Raw genomic sequence first — 11389 nt, 5'->3', positions numbered from 1 at the left:
GAGGTCCAAATATGGCATTCAGCCCAAAACATGGTAATATTTTCTAAAACACGATGATATCAAATAGTTTTCAATCAAATACGCGACTTAACACTCATACGGGACGGACTAAGTCACAATCCCCAACGGTGCACGACCCCACGCTCGTCATCTAGCGTGTGCATCACCTCAAAATAGCACAACGATGTGGAATCCGGGGTTTCAAACCCTCAGGACAACATTTACAATCATTACTTACCTCAATCCGGTCCAAACTCTAGCCCGCGATGCCTTGGCCTCTCGAATCGGCCTCAACACGCGTCGAATCTATCCAAAATCAGAGTCATAACATCAAAATAGGCTAAAGGAACAAAAGCCCACGCAAAATATCCAAATTTACTCAAAAATCCCGAAATTGGCCAAACCCGGCCCCCAGGCCCACGTCTCAAAATCCATTAAAAGTCACACCAATAGAATTCTCACGAGTTCGTACATATCAAATATACCAAAATCCGACCACAAACGACCCCTCAAATCCTCAAATCAAAGTCTTAAGTTTCAAGCCCTAAATCCCCAATTTTAACCACTAATTTCCATAAATTTCAAGTCTAATCAGTAAGAAAATGCCATAGGATCGAGTTTTATGTTCAACAATCTTACCTCAATGAAGTTCCCTTGAATTCCCTCTTAAAAAATCTCCCAAAAAGCTCCAAAATCGACTCAAAAATGGTGAAGAAAAGCTGAAATCGCGAAGGAAACCTTATATAGGTTCTGGCCCAGGGATTCCGCACCTGCGGCCCAAATCTCACTCCTGCGGACCGCACCTGCGGTCAAGACCACCGCATCTGCGGTTCTTCGTTAAATCACCCAGGGCCGCATCTGCGTCCAGGAACCGCACCTGCGGTCCCGCAGGTGCGCCCAATGAACCGCATCTGCGGCCAATCTCCAACTGACACAAATCCGCTTCTATGGCCTCCTCCCCGCATCTGCGGCGTCGCCCCTGCGGCCCCCAATCCGCAGGTGCGGAAACAACAGAAGCAGAAAATCTGCAGCACACTCCAAAATCCAAACTCTCCGTCAACCATCCAAATCCATCCCGAGGCCCTCAGGACCTCAACCAAACACGCCAACAAGTCACATAACACTATTCAAACTGGTACCAACCCTCGGAACACTTAAAACACCATCGAAACATCACCCTTGGATTCAAGCCTAAGGATTCCAAAAACTTCTGAATTCCGCTTTTGATCAAAAAGACTACCAAACCTCGTCCGAATGACCTGAAATTTTGCACACACGTCCCAAATGACACAACGAACCTACTCCAGTTTCCAGAATTCCATTCCGATCCCTACATCAAAATCTCCGCTACCAACCGGAAAATGCCAAAATTCCAATTTCGCCAATTCAAGCCTAAATCTACCCCGGACCTCCAAATCACATTCCAATCACGCTCCTAAGTCCCAAGTCACCTCCCGAAGCTATCCAAATCATAAAAACCAAATTCCGAGATCGTTTGCTCACAAGTCAACTTACGGTTGACTTTTCCAACTAAAAGGCCAACATAAGAGACTAAGTGTCTCATTACTCTACCAAACCATTCCGAACCCGAACCAACCAACCCAATACCACATAATACCGTTGAACAAGACATAAAGAAGCAGAAATGGGGGAAAACGGAGCGGTAACTCATGACCGGCCGGATCGTAACAATATCATTTTATTATAATCTATATATATATTAAAGCAAAAAAGTTTGCCTTCTCATTTAGCCAAGTGGCATGTTATTAAAAAGCCAAGCGGCATCCTATTAACATGACATTTGGCAACTTATTTCAACATAATTTTATCGCCTTTTTTCTAGAAAATTTTTATTTTCATTACTTAATATGTTTTCAACTAAATAAATAAAAAAAATACTAAAATTTGCAGAAGCACCACGTTTTCAACAAACGTATCGTCTTCATATTAAAGACAAGCTTCTTATCTCTCTCTTTCTGAAAATGTTCCCAATCCCCACCAATGTTATATCACTTTGTCATGGAAGATGAAAAGAAACTCAGCAACAACCAACAAGATCTGTTATACAAAATCATAAACGGGTAACACCTCCTCAGATCGGAATGTTTATTATCTAAAATTGTGGGATTTCTACTTGAAAAAGATTCACAATTTCTCAGCAAATATTACATTTTATCATCTCCAACCAAAATCCAATTCGAGGTATGTTTGAGCAGATGACTTCCTCCTTAATTTTAGATAGAAACCCTAAATTAGTTGCGTAGAATTCAATTTTCTATTTGCCCTTACATTTTATGGGCTAAATCACACATTTTCCGACTATATTTATGGGAATTTCTTTTTTCATAAAGTTAATGCCCCTAAAACACGTATTTTGTTTCTTATTTATAGCAAGTAAAAAGATTATGTGAATCTATATTATATACTTTACATATATATAGCAACTGAATTTTTTTGAATTTTTCGGCTCTTTTTTATGGAAATTTCTTTTTCATAATGTTAATGCCCCTAAACACACGTATTTTGTTTCTTATTTATAGCAAGTAAAAAGATTATGCGAATATATATTATATACTTTACATATATATTGTAACTGAATTTTTGAATTTAATTACTACTTAGGGTTTGTCTTCAGTATATATATAGCCGCACCAAGCATATACTTTAGTAAAAACAATCCTTTGATCAAATTTTCTCTAAGGCAAAATATGACGTCAAACTTTGACTATGTCAGCGATATATCAAGTAACAAGATGACTTGAAATTTGATGGTACGAATAGTGAGATTGTGGCACGTTCAGACCGCGATAAACCAGACAACACCGTCTCCCTTGAATTAATTATTCAAGACGAAAAGGTGCATTCTTTTATAGATTTATTTTTCCCTTAATTTGACATAATATCCATCTTCTGATTTGCACTATAGAATTCATTAGGTTATGCGTGTATTTAATCAACTGCAATTTTAGTTTTTATGGTCCAGATGGAGACACCTCGAATTGTGAATGAAGCTAACTCTTCATCTGCAATTTTGGTAGAAAAGTTTTTTGGTATACTTAAAATCGTTTGAAGTTTGTTCTAAAGAACATTTTTCATGTGCAAGAACATATTTGTAGATCATTTTTCATGTCTAAGATTATTGGTTTTGGACATCATGTTTTAATGCAATATAATGGAATTTTCACAGCTTATGCTCCTTGGCATTTGTATTGATATTCCAATAATCAAATTTGCTTGATACATTGCTGCAACTTTAGTTCTTATTTTCAAGAAGGACAAATTTGGATTGTTGCGAATGTGGTGAATCTGCAAGCTGAAAAAGAATGGTCATATTTGGGGTGCAAGAGATGCTCGAAGAAGGTTGATAAAATTGGAAGTAAATTTCGCTGCAACAAATGTGATCGCCTTGATAGTTCCGCCACTCATAGGTTTGATAAGCTTCTCTATTTACTTAAAAAAAATTAAAAAATTAAGTTTCAATTTCTTATTCTAAACGTGTCTTTCGGGTACAAGCTTCAAGTGCAAGTAATGGATCGCAGTGGCTTTATATCTTTGTTGCTTTAGGATCGTGAAGCAACAAGCCTCATTGGGAAGTCTGTTAATGAGTTAAATGAAAGTTCAATAGAGGTATGTTTTTTTATTTTAATTGTTAGTATATTATTTCTATTAAGGCAAATATGGTAAATTTGCAAAATTGTAGTAAAAATTAACTCTGAACCTCCAATACACCTTTATATTTATTAGAACTCACCATTTGTTATATCACTGAAAAGGAAGAGCTCTATTATTTTTTTGATACCATTCCTTTTGCCATTTTTGGCAGCAACAATCGCGTGTAGACTAATGATATTGTTACTATAAAATTAACTTGGATAATGAAACAAAATAAGAAGCATAGCATAAAACGACATAATGCAGTCTACCAAAATGAAAAGTAGGCTATTGATTTAAGTGATGGTGTAGTAGATGCACTTATTATTTTAATTCTTTTTGTGTTTTCGCACTTCTAACACTAATCCGGTCTTAGACTTCTGGTGCTGTTGAGGAGTATTCTTATCCAGTGGAGTTGTATGACATTCTTGACAAAAAAGTCATGTTTAAAAGTGACTATTAAGAGCTCCAACATTAAAGTGCATGCGGAAGTTTATAATGTTGTTAAAATCGGCGATGACGATAACCTTATACAGCAATATAGTCATTCTCCACAAGCAGATACATTCACTGTATGTGATCGTTACTCAAATACTTCATAACATACCAATTTTCCCTTTGATTTATAATCGATTATCAAGTTTAAATTAATTATGTTATTATTTTCTTAATAGACCCTGATTTTAAGTGTGAATAACATATGATGCAGACACAACTTTCAAGGTGAATAATTCAAACTTTGCCTTTGTAGCTTCTCATCTACAATATGGTTTTAATAGTTTATTTTTCCTTTGTAGGATTAAATGGCTGATAATGAGATGACTTCTCCTGCAAAGACCCCTGCCAAAAGAAGTAGAGAAGAGGATGGATCATTTATAGTAGAGGTTGTGATGATCTTGCACAATTTTCAAGTAACAAGGTTAAAAGAGTGATTAACAACAACAACAACAACCCAATAAAATTTCACTAATGGTGTCTGGGGAGGATAGTGTGTACGCAGACCTTACCCTGACCTCGATGGAATAGAGAGCCTGTTTCCGAAAGACCCTCGGCAACTCCCACGATTAAACAGGAGAAAAATCCATGAATGACTGCATTTGCTTCATTTTAAATGACATTGTTTGTATACTTGCATTAACAAGTACTTTGGTATAACTTGAAGTACTTTCATTTGTATTTTAATTTGGTTTCTACCATTTAGAATCATGTTTTAATATATGAAATTAGTTGACTCTTTGTGATATGAACTTCATTTATGTAAGAAGTGCAACTGCATATATTTTGAAATATTGTTTTAATGTCGCATGTGAGCGTTTACACTATTATATCATCAAAGAATGATGAGAAGGAACTTATGAATGTTATATGTGAGTTAAGTGAATGAATCAAGTGCTGAATAAGTCTTTGTATAGTTAGGTTTTTGTATCTTCTTGTGTTTGTATGACTTCAAACTTCTGATATATATTTTTTGTATGAGACATTAAAGTCCAATCAAATGGGACAACATCCCCAGTATAGTAAAATGGGAAAAAGGTTCCTAAAGTGTAGCCTTTATGTATGAGATATTGAAGTCCAATCGTGATGTACTTTGTTTGAATCGGATGAACATCTCGTTAATCCCTATAGATACTCCATACACTTTGGACGGGGGTAAAATCTGAAAGGCTTGCTCTAGCTCCTCCAGTAGCAACGTGTATATTTCCATTCAAAATTGTGTCTAATACTCTTGGTTAGATTATCAGGACTCGGTTAGGGAAAAATGGTTGTATTGATATACTTTTCCCATTATATAAAGATGCCCCAAATACTTCCCATTATCTGCTTAGTGGAATATTATGTCGGGATTCTGAATGTGCTATTGTACAAGCCCCTCATTTTGATACTGGCTTGAAAAAGTTCTTTCTTGATGGTGTTTTGCTATTTGATTTTTTAAGAGGGAATAAGACTTAAAGTTGATGGTCGGTAATGCTTCAAAAGTATTCTCCGCGCATCGCGCGGGTTTTAATACTAGTATATAATTAGGATCCTTTGTGCTAGAAATATTTACAATAAAGAAAAAAATACAAGGAAAGAGAAAAAGAAGAGAAAACAAGTATAATGTATAAGTTGTTCTAATAATTGTTTTAAAGAAGAAGAAAAGATAAAATTAAAGAAAAATAGGATATTATACTATCAGTTATATTAAAGAAGGTGAATAAATCTTTACTATATCAGTTATGCATAAAAAAGAAGAATAAAGAAAAGGAGCAAAAAAAGTGAATGCAATTAGATTATGTAGAAAAAAAAGTAAAAGCAAAAAAGAGCTAAATTAATTTAGAAAAGGAAGAAGAAATAAAGAAAATGAACAAAAGGAAGAAAAAAAAAGAGAAAAAATAAAATTAAAAAAAGAGCCAAAATTGAGTATGGAATCAGATTATTTGAAAATAATAAAAAAGAACAGAAAAGGGAAAAAGGAGAAAAAGAAAAGGATAAAAAGTAGCCACTTACCCACAAAAGCTACAATGGGTAGGAAAAATAATTAGTTTAATGGATAGAAAAACAAAGGTCATTAGTTTGATTTTTGGGAAAAGTTATAATACTCCCTACTATTTTGTCAGTGTTGTGAAGAAGGAACTTCGTTCCTTCACATTCACGGGCCGCCTAAACAACGTAAATATTGCATGGGGCGCCTTATTTGGTTGCCCCCTTTTAACTTATACCCGTTTTATTTTTTTCGTTTGCATCCGTACCAATTTTTTTGTTAAAACCGTTTTAAAAAGACGATTTTGCCCTTCGTGACTATTGACAAAACTGTAGACTACAAGGCAAAACTTCAGCATGTTTTGGCATGAAGTTTTGCAAATAAACTAAATAACTTAAGCATGTTCGGTCTGAAGTTTTAGCAAATGAACTAAATAACTTAAGCATGTTTAGTCTGAAGTTTTAGCAAATGAACTAAATAACTTAAGCATGTTTAGTCTGAAGTTTTAGCAAATGAACTAAATAACTTAAGCATGATGAACTAAATAACTTAAGCATGTTTAGTCTGAAATTTTAGCAAATGAACTAAATAACTTCAGCATGCATTAGCAAAAACTCATTTGAAAACTACATACTGCAAGACAAAAACTTAACCATGTTTAATCTGAAGTTTTCACAAATGAACTAAATAACTTCAGCATGTTTAAACTGAAGTTTTAGCAAACGAACTAAATAACTTCAGCATGCATTAGCAAAAACTCATTAGAAAATTACATACTGCAAGACAAAAACTTAAGCATGTTTAGTCTGAAGTTTTTGCAAATGAACTAAATAACTTCAGCATGTGTTAAACTAAAGTTATAGCAAATGAACTAAATAACTTCAGCACTCGTGACAAAACTGTAGACTGCAGGATAAATAACTTCAGCATGCATTAGCATTAGGGGTGTTCATAAAAACCCGAAAAACCGAACCAAACCGAAAATCAGACCAAACCGACCAAAAATTTGATTTGGTTTTGGTTTTGAATTTTAAAAACCGATCAAATTTGATTTGGTTTTGGTTTTAATCAAAAAATAACAGAAAAAACCGAACCAAACCGACTATAGGAGTAGCTATTTCAAATTTATTATTACACCTATATATATGTATATTTTTATACAAAGTTTTAAAAATTTTATGGTGAATGTTAATTGTTTGCACTTTTAGTACAGATCTTTACCTTTATATTCTAGTTTGATTGGTAGTTTTCTTTTGTTAAGTGTAAGAATCCATTTCATGTTAAAAAATATATATATTTTTAGTTGAGTCCTTAAATTATTCATCACTATTTGATTCAATTATCATTAATATATTTTAGTAAATAATAGATTTCTCAAAGGGCAATTGATTTGATAGTGTTACGTTGAAAATGTGGACGCCGGAATATGTGTTTGGTAGTGTATGTCTTATATTTAAAAAAAAAAACCAACAAATAACCGAAAAAACCGAAAAACCGACAAAATCTAACATAAACCGAATCGAGAAAAAACCGACTTAATTGGTTTGGTTTGGTTCTAATATTTAAAAAACTGACTTACTTGGTTTAGTTTCTTTTTAGGAAAAAATCGATCCAAATCGAACCATGAACACCCTAATTAGCATGAAGTGTTAGCTTCAATGTAAAACAACTTCATGCTATATTAGCATGAAGTTTTAACTTCAACATGAAACAACTTCATGCTACATTAGCATGAAGTTTCTGGTTTTTTGATAAAGCTGCTGAGAGGAGAAGAGGAGATCTTTTTTTATGAATGAGGTTGCAGATCAGGCGAATTATCAGGGGTGTAAGTATCATATTATTACGGATTTTTTGTCAAATGGCTACCAAATCAATAATTTTTAAAAATAGGGTATTAAAAGGTGACACAAATATAGGATACGGCTGCAAATCCCCCTAAACAACATAGGCTCATCTTACAGGCCCAACTCATAACTACTGCACATGTTTTCCCAGTTTGAGACAAATATAATATTGGCTGCTCGACTGAAATTAATTATATTTTCTAGCTAAAAAGTATATAACAATATATATAATAGTATATATATATATAAAATAAATATATTTTATCGGCTATTTTTTTAAAATGGCTAAAAATATACCTTTGTCGTCGGTTTTCAACTTCATTCATGTGGTTGTATAGGTTGAGAATTCGAAACCATAAAATTAAGTCTGATCTTGGATACCAAGAGATGTTTTGTGTCTTTGTGAGCTGTCGCTGCTCGTGGGGATTAGGCTTTCGATTGCCAATTTGTTTGGGCTACTATTATTAAGTTATTTTTTTTTTTTTTGTAAAATTGCACGGGGCGTCCTATTTGGTCACCCCATTTAACCTATACCCATATTTTTAAAATTCTCTAACCTATACCCTAATTTTGACAACTTTAGACGCCTCCTCTTCTTCCTCCTAACCTGTACGCTCCTCTCTTCCCCCACTTTTTTTCCTCCTCTTCTTCTTCTTTCATGGCCAAATAGGCCTGCCATATTGAATGCACGAAGAAGATGCAGGCCTTTCTTCTTTTCCTCTTCTTCTTCTTCCTAACATATTGAATGGTTATTTCATGGTCAAATAGGCATGCCTCTTCTACGTATATTCACATCAAAATATTCAAATAGTCCCACCTCAATCCCTTAAAGTCGCTAAGCGCAAACAATATCTGCAAATGCTAATGTGTATCTCCTCTTTTGAGGACAACTGCTGTCAGTAACCATAAATTTATAGTGAAGTCCACGGTGATTACCCGAGAACTTGTACAAAGCAACAAGTGAAGCTATACAACTAATACAGTTTTTGTGCTTACGAGCACAGTTTGTATAATACATCAAGAATGCCGCAAAGCATCCCAGTAGGCATTGAACTGAAGTTTGCCCTTGGTATGAACTGAAGTTTGCCTGATTGCCTTTGCAAGTCAGGCCAAACTTCAGGCAAAAATATTTGAAGTTTTGCTTTGATAAGGCTACACTTCAGGCAAAAAATTCCGAAGTTCAAACTTCAGATATATACAATTGAACTGAAGTTTGCCCTTGCACTATGAACCAAAGTTTGCGTGATTGCCTTTGCAAGTCAGGCCAAACTTCAGGCAAAAATATCTGAAGTTTTGCTTTGATAAGGCTACACTTCAGGCAAAAAATTCTGAAGTTCAAACTTCAGACATACACAGTTGAACTGAAGTTTATCCTTGCACTATGAACTGAAGTTTGCGTGATTGCCTTCGCAAGTCAGTCCAAACTTCAGGCAAGAATATCTGAAGTTTTGCTTTGATAAGGCTACACTTCAGGCAAAAAATTGTGAAGTTCAAACTTCAGACATAAATTTTTGCTACTTCAGGCCCGTATGTCTGAAGTTATCCGAAAAGTGGGTACGCTTGCAATTTTTTTTGCAAAGCGGGTATAAGTTAAAGGTGACCCAAAAACTGGGTATAGATGCAAATGCCCCTATTTTTTTTTGTTAAAACGCAGCTAATAATTATTAACAACGGTATATATGTCAAAATTTCCACAATTTCCCATGTGTTTAGCACGGAGCTGTGGCCCAAAATGCTATCTTAGGGATGGCAATGAGACAGTGGAGGTGCGGAGCGATGCGGATTTAAAGTTATGCGGGGGAGCGGGTACAAGTACGGGGCGGGTTAAAATAATTATTATAAAAATTAATATGGTGCGGGTTGCGGGTCTATGCAGGTTAATGCGGGTTTAAGCCAAGTTTTATGCGGTTAAAATTGACAAAAATCAACAACCTGCTATATTCTCTTCTTTTATGATTATATATCCTAGGATCCTAAATCAAACTTTTTTATGTATACTGTTTTAAATCTATTATCTTAATTTGTTTCCCCTAATATCCTTCAAATATGGTACCTTCAACAGGTACTATGTGCTTGCATTTTATATCTTTAAGTGAAAAATAGGTTAAAGCTTCTATTTTCAGAAATATGCGTTTCTTAACCCAGAAAAGAAAACTTATGCTACTAGCACCTGAAGATGTTGTCACACCTCCTTTTTTTACACACCTACCCCCGAAAGATAGTGTATAAGGGAGTTTTTCCATTTAAAGTGACATTATTCGAAATGGGATTATTTATTTATTTTCAGAGTCGCCACTCGGGAAAGGACAGGTTTTTGGTGTCCCGAGTCACCGATTTAGTTTAAATCCCAAATTGAGGAAAATTTCGACTCCCAATTGGAGTCTGCGAACCAGAGATTCTGTGTAAGGAATTCTGTTGACCCGAGGGAAGGTGTTAGGCACCCCCGGGTCCCGTGGTTCTAGCACGGTCGCTTAAATTATTATAATTGGCTACAAATCTGATTTTAATACATGTTTTAACTTATGCGCATTTTAAATTAAAAACCGCTTTTATTTATATTTTTCTTATAAGACTTGCAACATCGTAAAAATGTATCTCAAACCACGTCGCACCAGTACGCCCGTGATTTTTGGCACATTTCAACCTTGTTGAGATTTGGATTTGGGTCACATAAATGTGCACTCGTAGTTAGGAAGGTAAGATTATTAAACTACCGTGCATAAAGTAGTTTTGTATTTGCAATTTGCGAGGGCCATGGAAATTCGCTAAATGGCACGCCTCGATTTCTAAGGATAGACAAGATTAATTAAACGAGGGCCATTCAATTGTCACTTTTGTTTGGCATGACGCGCCTTAATTCCAAAATAACAAGGTGGCCAAATTAAGCTTCCGAGAGTTTAATTAATAAAACTATTGACCGAGATTATTTAAGCAGACACTCGCGATCCACACTTCAAGTAATCAGGTGATACAAGGACAGTGACGAAGCACTGGGCCAATTATTAAAGGTCCAGGGTATGAATTCAGCCCAAACGTGACCCAGGGAAACGGGCCTCAGATTTGTACTTTGAACGGGACTGCATCTTGAACCCTTGAAGGGCCCAAACTTGTTTTAATTTAGAAAATAGTTTCCACATGCTTACGGCCCACACAAAAGTCATCTCAATTTGCACAAAAGCATGACCAGGGATTCTGTAAACAAATTTGCACAAACGCTATCAATTTTATTCAAATATTCAATTTGATTTTTTTTAATCAAATTGATATCAAAATCAAACTATGTTCAATTATATAGCGTTTGATTTTGATAATTTACAGAATAGCGTTTGAACATAGTTTGATTTTGCAAATTGATTCACTAGATTAAAATGAACTTATAAAGATATAAAATTAAAATAGAACTACCAATTAAAGTCCATGATCTGTTTGTCCA

General features: G+C 34.9%; 1 long non-coding RNA gene across 4 annotated transcripts; it reads left to right on the top strand.

Moving 5' to 3' along the window:
* The first annotated feature begins 1918 nt into the window (after positions 1–1918).
* On the top strand, positions 1919–4874 carry LOC109244967. 4 transcript variants are annotated; one of them, XR_002070762.1, is made up of 7 exons: positions 1919–2202; positions 2782–2857; positions 3188–3428; positions 3514–3627; positions 4028–4223; positions 4326–4374; positions 4449–4874. It is a non-coding gene; the product is annotated as an uncharacterized LOC109244967 (long non-coding RNA). The 4 variants fall into 4 exon arrangements; XR_002070759.1 differs by having other exon boundaries at positions 2735–2857; XR_002070761.1 differs by lacking the exon at positions 2782–2857 and having other exon boundaries at positions 1921–2202.
* Positions 4875–11389: the final 6515 nt, after the last annotated feature.

The sequence above is a fragment of the Nicotiana attenuata genome, unplaced genomic scaffold, assembly GCF_001879085.1.
Source record: "Nicotiana attenuata strain UT unplaced genomic scaffold, NIATTr2, whole genome shotgun sequence".
In the NCBI taxonomy this organism is placed as follows: Eukaryota; Viridiplantae; Streptophyta; class Magnoliopsida; order Solanales; family Solanaceae; genus Nicotiana; species Nicotiana attenuata.
Note: the sequence above shows the minus strand (reverse complement) of the source record. Positions and strands in the feature narration are given on the sequence as shown.